The 12682-nt window shown below is 37.2% G+C and overlaps 1 pseudogene across 1 annotated transcript; it reads right to left on the bottom strand.

Moving 5' to 3' along the window:
* Positions 1–5832: 5832 nt before the first annotated feature.
* Positions 5833–6450, bottom strand: LOC306645695 (microtubule-associated protein 1 light chain 3 beta-like; annotated as a pseudogene). The gene has a single exon. The product of its transcript is annotated as a microtubule-associated protein 1 light chain 3 beta-like (transcript).
* Positions 6451–12682: the final 6232 nt, after the last annotated feature.

Below are 12682 nucleotides of genomic sequence, written 5' to 3'. Positions count from 1 at the left end.
CAGTTTCAGAGCTTTGGTCCATGGTTGATTGACTCCACAGCTCTGGGTCTGAGGAAACCGTTTGTGTGTTTCTAGGAATTTGTCCATTTTATTTAGGTTGTCTAATCTGTTAGCACATAAGTTTTGTAGTATTCCATTAAAATCATTTTTGTTTGTTTAATATTTTTGATAGATCCTCTGTTTTCTAATTCTTGTAATTTGAGTTCCATCTCCCTTGTCTTTATTATTCTCCTAAAGGTTTGTCAATTTTGTTGATATCTTAAAAAAACAGTGTTTGGTCATGTTGGTTTTTTTTGATTGTTTTCTAGTTCATTAGTGTATGCTCTAATCTACTATTTATTTCCTTCTGTTTGCTTTAGGTTTACTTTACTCTTCTTTCTCCTGTATCTTAAAAAGGAAGGTTGTTGAAGTCTTTTTCCTCTCTTTTTTTGGGGGAAGGGTATATATTTTATTTATTTCTTCTAATTAGCTATATGTGACAATAGAATGAATTTTGACACAAACATAAATGGAGTATAACTTCTCATTCTCTGGTTGTACATGATGTAGAGTTACACAGGTCATGTAATCATATATGCACATAGGGTAATATTGTCTGATTCATTCTACTATCATTCCTAGACCCATGCCTCCTCCCTTCCCTTCACTCTACTCTGTTTAGTCCAAAATACCACTATTCTTCCCCCAAACGCTCACTTATTGTGAACTAGCATCCCCATATCAGAGGAAATATTTGGCCTTTGATTCTTTGAGATTGGCTTATTTCACATAGTATAATATTCTCCAGTTCCATATATTTACTTGCAAATGCCATAATTTCATTCTTCTTTAAGGCTCAGTAATATTCAATTGTTTATATATACCACATTTCCTTTATCTATTTTTCTGTTGAAGGACTCCTAGGTTGATTCCCTAGTTTAGCTATTGTGAATTGAGCAGCTATAAACATTGATGTGGCTGCATCACTGTAGCATGCTGATTTTAAGTCTTTTGGGTATAAACTGAGGAGTGGGATAGCTGGGTCAAATGGTGGTTCCATTCCAAGTTTTCTGAGGAATCTCCATACTGCTTTCCAGAGAGGTTGCACCAATTTGCAGTCTCACCAGCAATGTATGAGTGTACCTTTCCCCCAGCATTCTTGCCAACATTTATTTTTGATCGCCGTTCTGACTGGAGTGAGATGGAATCTCAGTGTAGTTTTGATTTGCATTACTCTAATTGCTAGAGATGTTGAACATTTGTTCATATATTTGTTGATTGATTGTATTTCTTTTTCTGTGAAGTGTCTTTTTGTTCAGGTCCTTAGCCCAATTATTGATTGGGTTATTTGATTTTTTGGTGTTGAGTTTTTTGAATTCTTTATATATCCAGGAGATTAGTGCTCTGCCAGTTCATGTAGTAAAGATTATCTCCCATTCTATAGGTTCTCTCTTAACATGGATTATTTCCTTTGCTGAGAAGGTTTTTAGTTTGAATACATCCCATTTATTGATTCTTGATTTTACTTTTTGTGCTTCAGGGGTCTTGTTAAGGGAGTCAGTTCCTACACTGACATGGTGGAGATCTGGGTCTACTTTTTCTTCTATTAGGCACAGGGTCTCTGTTGTAGTGCCTAAGTCTTTGATCCACTTTGAGTTGAGTTTTGTGCAGGGTGTGAGAGGGGGGTTTAATTTCATTGTGCTGCATATGGATTTCCAGTTTTCCTAGCACCATTTGTTGAAGAAGCTATCTTTTCTCCAATGAATGTTTTTGGAGCCTTTTCTAGTATGAGATAACTGTATTTATGTGGGTTTGTCTCTGGGTCTTGTATTCTGCACCATTGGTCTACATGTCCTTTTTTGTGTGAATACCATGCCATTTTTGTTACTGCTGTGTAGGATAGTTTAAGGTTTGGTATTGTGATGCTTTCTTGCTAAGGATTGCTTTATCTATTCTGGGTCTCTTATTTTTCCAAATGAATTTCATGACTGCTTTTTCTAGTTCTATGAAGAATGTTATTTGGATTCTAATAGGAATTGCATTATATCTGTATAGTGCTTTTGGTAGTATGGCCATTTTGACAGTATTTTAAAAGAATGTTTTAGATGTTAATAGACCTTTATTTTATTCATTTATTTATATGTGGTGCTGAGAATCAAACCCAGTGCCTCAAACATGGTAGGCGAGTGCTCTAGCACTGAGCCACAACCCAGCCCCCATATTAACAGTATTAATTCTGCCTATCCAAGAGCATAGGGGATCTTTCTATCTTCTACAGTCTTCTTCAATTTCTTTCTTTTGTGTTCTGTAGTTTTCATTGCAGAGATCTTTCACCTCTTCTCTTAGATTGCTTCCCAAGTATTTTATTTTATTTTATTTTTTGAGGCTATTGTGAATGGGGTAGTTTGCCTAATTTCTCTTTAAGTGGATTCATCCCTTATGTATAGGAATGCATTTGATTTATGGGTGTTAATTTTATATCCTGCTTTTTGGCTGAATTCATTTATTAGTTCTAGAAGAGTTTTATAGAATCATGTCTTCCACAAAGAGTGATAGTTTGAGTTCTTCTTTCCCTATTTATATTTCTTTAATTTCTTTCATTTGTCTAATTGTACTGACTAGAGGACTATGTCAAATAGAAGTGGTGACAGAGGGCATTCTTGTCTTGTTCCAGTTCTTACAGGGAATGTTTTCAATTTTTCTCTATTTAGAATGATGTTGGCCTTGGGCTTAGCATAGATAGCTTTTACAATGTTGAGTATGGGTCCTACTATCCCTAGTTTTTCTAGTGATTTGAAAATAAAGGGGGTGCTGTGTTTTGTCAAATGTTTTTTCTTCATCTGTTGAGATGATCACATGATTCTTGTCTGTAAATCTGTTGCTGTGATGGATTATGCTTATTAATTTCTGTATGTTGAATCATCCTTGCATCCTTGGAATGAACCCTACTTGACCATGGTGCACTATTTTGTAGTATGTTTTTGTATACAATTTTCCAGAATTTTATTGAGAATTTTCGCATCTATGTTCATCAGGGATACTGATCTGAAGTTTTCTTTTGTTGACAAGTCTTTGTTTGGTATAGTATCAGAGTGATACTAACTTCATAGAATGAGTTTGGAAAGGTTCCCTCTTTTCTGGTTTTCTCTCTCTCTCTTCATTTTCTCCTCATGGAATATTTTGTTGAGAATGCTCTGTAGTGCAGGCTTTCTAGCTGTGAATTCTTTTAACTTCTTTTTATCATGGAAGGTTTTATTTCATCTTTAAATCTGAAGCTTAATATTGCTGGATATAAAATTCTTGTCTGGCATCTATTTTCTTTCAGAACTTGGTGTATGTTGTTCCAGGACCTCCTAACTTTGAGGGTCTGGGTTGAGAAATCAACTGAGATCTGACTTGGTTTCCCCCTATATGTAATCTGATACTTCTCTCTTATGGTCTTTAAAATTCTGTTCTTATTCTGTATGCTAGGCATTTTCATTATAATGTACCTTGATGTGGGTTTGTTGTAATTGTGCATTTGGAGTACTGTAAGCCTCTTGTATGTGATTTTCCATTTCATTCTTCAGGTTTGGGAAATTTTCTGATATTATTTCATTGAAAAGATTGTGCATTCCTTTGGTTTGTATCTCTGTGCCTTACTCTATCCTGATAAATCTTAAATTTGGTCTTTTCATGTTATCCCATAATTCTTGGAAGTTCTGTTCATGGTTTTTTACTATCTTCTCTGTGTGGTCAACTTTATTTTCAAGGTTATATAATTTGTCTTTGTTACCTGAGGGTCTGTCTTCCAAGTGGTCTAGTCTGTTGGTGATGCTTTCTATTGAATTTTTAATCTGGTTTATTGTTGCCTTCATTTCAAAGATTTGTTTTTTTTTTTCATAATCTCTATCTCTTTATTGAAGTGATATTTGATACCTGTATTTGCTTCATTACATCATCCTTTACTTTGCAGATCAGTTTAACTATGTACATTCTAAACTCCTTTTCTGACAGAAAATTCTTCCACTATGGTGTTGATGGATTGTTTTTAGAGTGTCTTAGTTTGTTTGGGGAGATTTGTTCTCTTGCTTTTTCATGTTGTTTGTGTGTCAACCTTTCTAACAGTATGGATCTGAGGCAGTATGGTTTCTACCCTGTGGACTTACAGCATCTCTGAAGGTTTCACTATTTAGTGGAAGACAAATAATAACAACAAACAATGCAAACAATATACAGCATTAAACCAAATAGTTCCTACTATGACTTCTATAATGTTAATTATTACAATAAACAGAAATGATGTGATCAGTTGTTGCCTATAATAAAAACAGCTTGTTTGCAAAAGGCTTTACATTTTCAAATGGCAGACAGGGAAAGAACAGAAGTGATATAGGATGTGATTGTTATGAGGCAGGAGCAGAGAAGACAGAAATAAAATATTAGAGGAAGAAAGAAAGAGAGATCAATAGGGATTGTTTGTTAGCAGAAGAAAAGAGAGAATCAAGGCAAACAGGTAGGTAGGAGAAACTATAAAGAAAAAATTGAAATAAAAGAATTAAAAGAATACAAAACAAATCCAATATACTAATCAAACATCCTAGTTCAGAAAAAACTAATCCATGTAAAATAACTGGCTTCAAAAACTAGATATGAGAAGAAAAAATATAGGAAACTATATAAATGTCCATGTACCATTAAGGTCACAAATAGTGAAAAAGAATTAAAAAAAAGAAAGAAAAGAAAAAAAATCTTGATGAAAAGTTAAAGAATTCTTTCAGTTGGAGTTCAAAATATTTTCAGCTTCTCTTCTCAGCAGTTTTAGGTGGGGTCTTCTGGAGTGTGATGCTCCACCCTCTGGATTGCTGGAGTGAGAGAGGTAATCCCACAGGTGGAGTTCCTGGAGGTAGGGCTTAGCCTTCGGCAGGCTCCAGGCTCTTCACTGAATGCTCATCTGTCTGGAGATTTTAAATCTGCTCACCTCCAGCACCCAGTACTTGCTGGTGCACGCTAGAGTACTTTATTCCAGGGCTTGCCTGGGTTCCATCATGTGGTGGGGGAGCCAATTCTTAGTCCCCTATGTCACCCACATTTCCTGGACTCAGGTTCAGTCTCCACACAATTTCTCCCGTTCTTTCGAGTTCCTGGTCAGATGCATCTTTCTCACAGATCCTGCAAGCAGTCAGATTGGAGGGGGTGGGGTAGAGCCGGGTGGATTTCCATGACCAGTTGTCCCCTGTGTGAACCTCTCTCCACGTTTGATTTTCTTCTGGTCACTTAAGCACACTCTATGTCATGTAGCATATGCCTACTGGACCTGTATTTCAGTTCAAACTTGGGTTTGCCAGGAATAGACTTCCTTAGCTGGTCCCTGCACCTCAGCTGCAAAACATTTCTTTCCTTTGTCCTCTGCATGCTGCCTGGAGATATGGTGGATTCTTTCTCCACACATGGATATCATGCAGGGAGTCCTTCAGGTTTATTGGGCAATGTCCTTGGTCTCTAAATGCCTTCTCTGTACCCAGACACACCTTGGGCCTCCCAAAAATACGTTCACAGAAGACCTCTTTTGCTGGAGCTTCCAGCCCAGCTCTGACAGAGGCTATGTGCTGGGGACTTTTTCCTTATTTTATTATATCCAACTTCCTGTATCCCTGCTCTAATTTGAATGCCCAGTTTTAGGTTCCAATATAATCCCCTTTCCCCTTTTTTTGTTCACCCACCCTGAGGAGAAGCTGCCTGTCTGCTTTCTTGGTTTCACACCACTGAGAAGCTAAGAAGGCTTCCTCCTCTTTTCTGCCATCTTGGATTTCCTCATTTTTCTTTCTTCTCTCTCTCTCTCTCTCTTTTTTAACTGGCAACTTAGGACGCAAGTATTTTATTTTTAAACTTCTAAAATTTGAAAACAAGATGCCTAGGTCAGACACTATAGTTTCTAAAGCTGAGCGTGCTCATTTGGAGTTCCATTTTTCTCTTTGAAATACAAAAACTCCTAAAGCTCCTAGGTGGAACACAACTGCTCTGATGGCCTGTGACTAGATGAACTCATCAGTCTCAGTTGGTGACATCCCTTTTTTCTACTTGGCAATTAGAAAGCTGACACAGGACCCTAGTCTTACAGTGCCGTCCTGCTCCCGAAAGTTTCTTGGGAGGCATACACCATGCACAGAAAGCCGTCCTCGTCCTTCTCACTCTCGTACACTCGGACCCGGCGTGGACACACTCACCATGCTGTGCCAGTTCACCAAGAGGAAGAAGGCCTGGTTTACGTTGAGCTGCAAACGCCTTCTGATCATCTTGATGAGCTCGCTCATATTCACGTGGTCGGGCACGAGGAACTTGGTCTCGTCCAGGACGGGCAGCTGCTTCTCGCCCTTGTATCTTTCTAATATCACCAGGATCTTGCTGGGATGCTGCTCTCGGATGAGGCACACATCTTCCACTCTTTGTTCGAAGGGTGCAGAGCTGCTTGAAGGTCTTCTCCGACGGCATTGCGCTGGAGGCCCCAGCGGGTCCGACTCCGGCGACGGCAACTTCTCTTGTGTTTATTCTTTCTTAACATAGGCATTTACAGATACAAAATTTTCTTTGAAGACTGCTCTTGTGCAGCCCATGTTTTTGTATGTGTGTTTACTTTCATTTATCACAAAGATTTTTCTAACTTGACCCTTTCCTCTTTGATCCTCTGGTTATTTAGGAATGTGTTGTTTAATTTCTACATATTTATAAGCTTTGACTTCCTTCTTGATTTCTAGTATTTTTCTGATTGAACAATTTTATATGATCTCTATCCCTTTAATAGTTTATTTCTACCCACCACACTTCAAATTTATTGAGGTTTCTTTTATTGTCTGTGGTCTATCCTGGAGAATGTTCTAGGTATATTTGAGAAGAAGGTGTTTTCTGTTCATATTTCAGTGTTCTAGAAATATGTTAGCTCTAGTTGGTTTGTAGTATTGTTCAAATCTTCTAGTTCTTTGTTTATATTCCAGCTAGTTCTTCTATCCTATTCATTACTGAAAGTGGGCTATTGAAATCTCTCAAACTATGATAGTTGCCTTATATATTTCTCCTAATTTCCCTTAATTCTGCTTCATGTATTACTATGCCCTTTTATGAGATGCCTTTGTGTTTTTGTTATATGTCCCTCATGTTTTGACTCTGTTATCATTTGAAAAGTGTCTCCCTTGCTAGTAATATTTTCAGTGTTTATTTTTCCAACATAAGTATAGGCACTCCAGTTTTCTTGTGGCTGTTATTTGCATAATAAATCTTTTCATATTCTTTTACTTTAAATCTATTTGTATTTTGAATCTAAAGCATGTTTTTGATCCCGAAATGAAAGATATACTGCAGGCTGACGTATATATCTTATCCTAGACCTAAAGCTGGAACCACCCTGGGGGGATGACCTCTGATGGCCAAATCTAAGCCACCCCAAGCTCCTAGGGAGAACACGAGGATACTGCTTTATCCAGCCACAGTGTCTTCATACAAATGGTGAACATGATGATTTGCTATCAGAATAAATTGAAATATATATATATATATATGCACAAATACATATGTGTATGTATATAATATATATTTAAACAGTCTTTGCCTTTTGATTGAATTATTTGATCTGGCCACATTTAATGGTATTAATATAGACATAGATCCATTTTATGTCTCCTTGTGTCTCTTTCTAGCTATCCTTTATTCCTTTTCTTTTTTTTTTTTTTTTTTTGCAGTAAATGAACATTATCTCAGGTAGCATTTTTATATCTTTAAGATTTTTCCCTATATGGATTCTTAGTAACTTCCTTAGTGTTTTCCTTAGTGTTTGCTCTAAGGCTTAATATGTACATTGCAATTCATTAGAATCAGCTTCAGGTTTATATTAACTTAATTTTTGAGAGATTAAGAAACATTACTCTCATGTAGCTCTATTCCCTTTCCTTTGTGGTTGTATATATGGTAAGTCTATAAATGTTACAAACTCAACAATACATTTTCACATTATTAATATGTATCTTTTTAACTAGCTGAGAGGAGACCAAATACGTTTATAACTTTTGTTATATTAACATTGTCTTTTTAAGTTATTTTATTTGTTCTAATTAGTTGTACATGACAGAACGCATTTATACATTTTGACAGATCATAAATAGTGTAATCTCTCATTTTTCTGATTGTACATATTGCAGGATCACATCAGTCATGCAGTCATACACGTACACGAGGGAATACTGTTTCACTCTACTATCATTCCTACCCCCATACCCCTTCCTCTCCCTTCATTCCCCTCTACCTAATATAATGTAACTCTGTTCTTCCCTATCCCTAACCCTTACTGTGAATTAGCTTCCACATATCAGGGAAAACATGTAGTTTTTGCTTTTTATCCCTACTATTTCTCTTTATCTGTTCTTGTGTATATGAGTTGCCATCTGGAGTAATTTCCTTAGCTTAACACAGCATTGTTCTTACCCTCCTTATGTGGTATTATAGAAGAAACAGATTGTCTCTGTGATAATTCTTGAAGCTGGGTGACGAGTAGGTGTTCATTATACTGTTTTTTTTGTACTTCATGTATATTTGAAGTTGACTTTCCTTGGATTCTTGACTCTTAGAACTTGTAAACTCAAGTGAGGTTGCAGAGAGAGCAGCTAATGAATACATCATCACATTCCGATGTGTAGACTTTTAAGACTGAATCATTTGTAAAACTGGGGACATAGTTTGAAAACATGGACAATTTCCTGTTATCCTCCCTAAATGAAATCATCAACTTTTGTTTATTCTAAAAAAAAATCTGCTTTGTAACAAAATACTTATGAAATAGGCACATCTCTCCTTCATTTTATAAACTGAGTTCTGAAATAATGCATTCTGATCTTTGTACTTTTTCAAAAACCATTTCCTCAAGATTCTGTTCTTATGACTGGTGTTCCATTTTCATGAAGTTTAAACTGCTGATTGAGGTAAAACATCTATTGGCTGCTCAATTAGATCATCTGGAGGCTATAACAAAATATCTTGGCTGGGATAACTTACAAACAACAGAAATTTATTGCTCATAATTCTGGAGGAGGAAAGTCCAAGGTCAAGGCATCAGCAGATTCAGTGTTTGCTGAGGGTCCACTCTGCTTCACAGATGTCTCCTCACATGGTGGAAGGGGCAAACAAGCTCCCTCAGGCTTCTTTCATAAGGGCATTAATTCCATTCATGAGGGAGGCACCCTCGTGACCTAGTCACCTCTTGATACATTGCTCCAGGAATTAAGCTTCCATGTATGAATTTTGGGAAGACAGATACTCAGACTTAGCAACTATTCATTAAGTGTAAGACATGAAGCCAGACCCTTGGGAGTGGCATCTAAATTAACTTATAGGAGCCTATATTCTCCTTGGAAGACAAATTACATGACAAATTGAGTGAATTTGCCAATTCAAAATTCAATACTCAGAATTTCCAGTTATCTCCATCCTAGGGTTTTTTTTTTTTTTTTTTTTTTTTTTTTTTTTTTTTTTTTTTTTAAACCAATTACACCCTCATTACCCATCAGCTCTGCTAAGGTAAGGAGGGTAGAAATTGGGAAAATTGGAGGAAGGGTCTAGTAACATTAAGGCACCAACATATTCACTTGATGAATAAAGCATATTCATTCCTTCTTGAAACACATAAGGCTTTTGGTTTCTGCCATGCCAGGTCACCAACATCTTTGTCATGAATTGAGCTGTTAACAGAGACATCAGGCTCACAGCCCCCTGAAGCAGGTCCCATATTGCCTCTGGGGTTCTTTATCATTTTATGACTATAGTCATAAAATATGAGGGATGAGAAGTTCTTATCTGTATGTAATCATTGTCCCACTCATCTTTTCTCCAATCTGGTAGGGAGCAAGGGAAAAATAGTTACTGCTTGCTCTGTATTACATAGAACAGATCTTGGTACAAGTTTCATAATTTAGTTTGCTTTCTTCCTCTATAGCTAGACTACTGAAGGATACTTCAATGTAAAAGTGAAAAATAAGCTTTGTTCTTCATTGTTTTTTAGCCAAGCAGCAATAAAAGAAAGTTCGTACATCACATTTTGATGACTGACAGTGTATATATGTATACTGAGGGACATGTTCCTTGCACCAACAGAATAGATAATAAATGAAATGAAGAAGTCTGTGATACAAATGACATTTTGATGAATGATCAAATACACAGACATGCAGGCAAAGAGGCGTTCAGGGAGTAGTTTCATTTCTTTTAAAAATGATATTGGCTTTAAAATGCAGTCAAAAGATTAAGAACAGATAGTTTTTAACATTGTAGTTAAATGGGGAAAACATTTCATTTATGCTAGGAGAGGAATCATTAAGCACAAGACTCAATCAGGCAATGCATTAAATAATACATCAGATTTTTACTGAAGGCTAATGCAAGTCATCTTCTTTTCCAGAATTCCTGTTTTTTCAGTTTTCATTATCTAGCCGGGGAGGCAGAATTTGCACAGAGTAAACCACATTAAAAAATGGTCCTTGAGTGATATGGAATCCAAGTGGTTCGGGAATCAAAAAGGAGGAAATATGTATCATGGGCTGGTCTGAGAGGTTCCTAGAACAGAGTTGAGCTGGAAATGTAAGTATGACTAAAATATCAATATGCTGAAATGTCACAGACTTATACATTTATTTAACAAATATATGTATATAGTACCTCTTTGTCAGCCACTATGCTAAAGAATCTGGGGATACAAAAGTAAACACGACAGACATATCCCCAGCACCAATGAACAACAAATTAGGTTATTCTAATACAGTGTAACAATAATGGAATATGTTGGGTATTTGAGGAGTGCAGAGAAGGGCTAATTTAGTGATTGGGTCAGATAAAGGAGGTGATGGTGGAGCAGAGGACAATCTTCCAGGTGGGAGGACCACAGTTACAAAAGGCCAGAGGCAAGTGCCAGCCTGGCTTGTCCTGAGCTGGAGCCACAGAGTTATGCTGCCAAATACAGCAGCCACTAGACACATGTGGCTGTTCAACATTTAAAATATGGGTAGTGCAACATAAAAACAAAACAAAACATGAATTTATAATTTAATTTTAATTAAAAAAATTGAGAACTACTTCAACATATTTAGAATAGCTTAGGTATGCAGATTTACTTTTTCAAAGTGAATTTTTATGGAATTTAAATAGAAAATATTTCTCAAGGAAATTTAGCATCTGAATTGAGATGTTTTAAGATACACATCTGATTCCAAAGACAGTATTTGAAAAAGAGTAAACTTTGGCATTTTTTATATTGATTACATGTTTTCATAATATTTTGGATATATTAGGTTAAATAAACAGTAGTATTACAATTTCTTTTTTTTTTTTTTTTTTTTTTTTTGCTTTTTACACGTGGTTCCTAGAAAATTTAAAATGGCATATTAGCTCATATTCTACTTCTTTTGGACAGTGCTAATCTAGAATGTCATGAGCTGTGGAAGGTGGGAAGAGACAGGAGCAAGTCACAACATTCCAGAACGTGCAGGGTTTCCTAAGCTGTGTGTATTGGGAAGCTGTACATCCAAAATGGTATTGGCTGGAAGTCTAGTGCCAGGAACTAACCTCATCATTTGGATTATCAGCGTGTGGTTAGGTTCTCACCCTCAGTTCACATTTTACTGGGCATGTATTAGGTGTGCAGGTGGGGGGCTGTTAACACATAAATGAATATAACAAACAAATATTAGAGTATGTTGGCAGGAGTTAAGAGCTATGGGGGAAAAGCAAGCCAGGTGAGTTGCTAAGAGTGCTGGAGGTATGGAGTGAAGGGCATTGCATTGCACTCTGCTGAAAATAGGATGGTCAAGTCTGACCCACTAATTTTTGAACAGAGGTTGAAAGGAGGTGACATAGATTTCCAGGTAGAAGGGGCACAGATGAAATACTCTGCTGTTAAAGGAAGAGAGGGTCCGGGCATGTTCTAAGAAAAGCAAGAAGGCCAGTGGGGATGGCGCAGAGCAAGTTAAAGGGATGGTACTGAGAGGACATCTGAAATTCAGGGCAAGTGAAGATGACATGGTGATGTATGGGTTACCCTGAAGACCTGGGATTTTGGAGCAGAGGAATGATGTGTTTTCAAAGGACTAATCTGGCTCCTGGTTGTTATAAGGGCCGAGTGGGAGCAGAAAGACTTGTTAGGTTATTGCAGTGTCAGGTGAGAGATGACAGCGGCTCAGTCTAGGGTGGAGGCAGTGGTTGCAGTAAGGAACAGCGTTTCTTGATAAATGAGGGTTTCAAAGAGAAAGGATGATTCCAAGTTTGGGTCTGGGGACCTGGAAGGATGAAAACTGACAATTACTGAGATGGAAGAATGCTGGGTAAACAGGTGTAGGGGAGATGCAGAGTGATCATCAAGAACTGGGCCTTGGGATGGACAACCTTAAAACACCAGGGAGATGACTAGGAACCAGCAAAGGAGATTGAGAAGTAGCAAGCAGACAAAAGGAAAAGCAAAATGTGGTGTCCCCAGAAGCCAAGTGAAGAAAGCTTCTCAGGGGAGGGATCCAGCACGACACTACCTGCAGGATAAGAAGGGTGAAGTCTGAAAATCAGCCATTAGTTTAGTAAAGAGGTGACCTTGAGAATAATTTTGGTGCTGCTGGGCATGGGATATGGCAGAATCCAAATTGGAATGGGCTGAAAAGTGAATTGGAGGCAACAGGAATAGATAACTCTTCAAGGGATTTTA

The sequence above is a fragment of the Sciurus vulgaris genome, assembly GCF_902686455.1.
Source record: "Sciurus vulgaris genome assembly, chromosome: 15".
NCBI classification, from domain to species: Eukaryota; Metazoa; Chordata; class Mammalia; order Rodentia; family Sciuridae; genus Sciurus; species Sciurus vulgaris.
The sequence above is the reverse complement of the archived record's forward strand: the minus strand, read 5'-3'. Positions and strand labels throughout refer to the sequence as shown.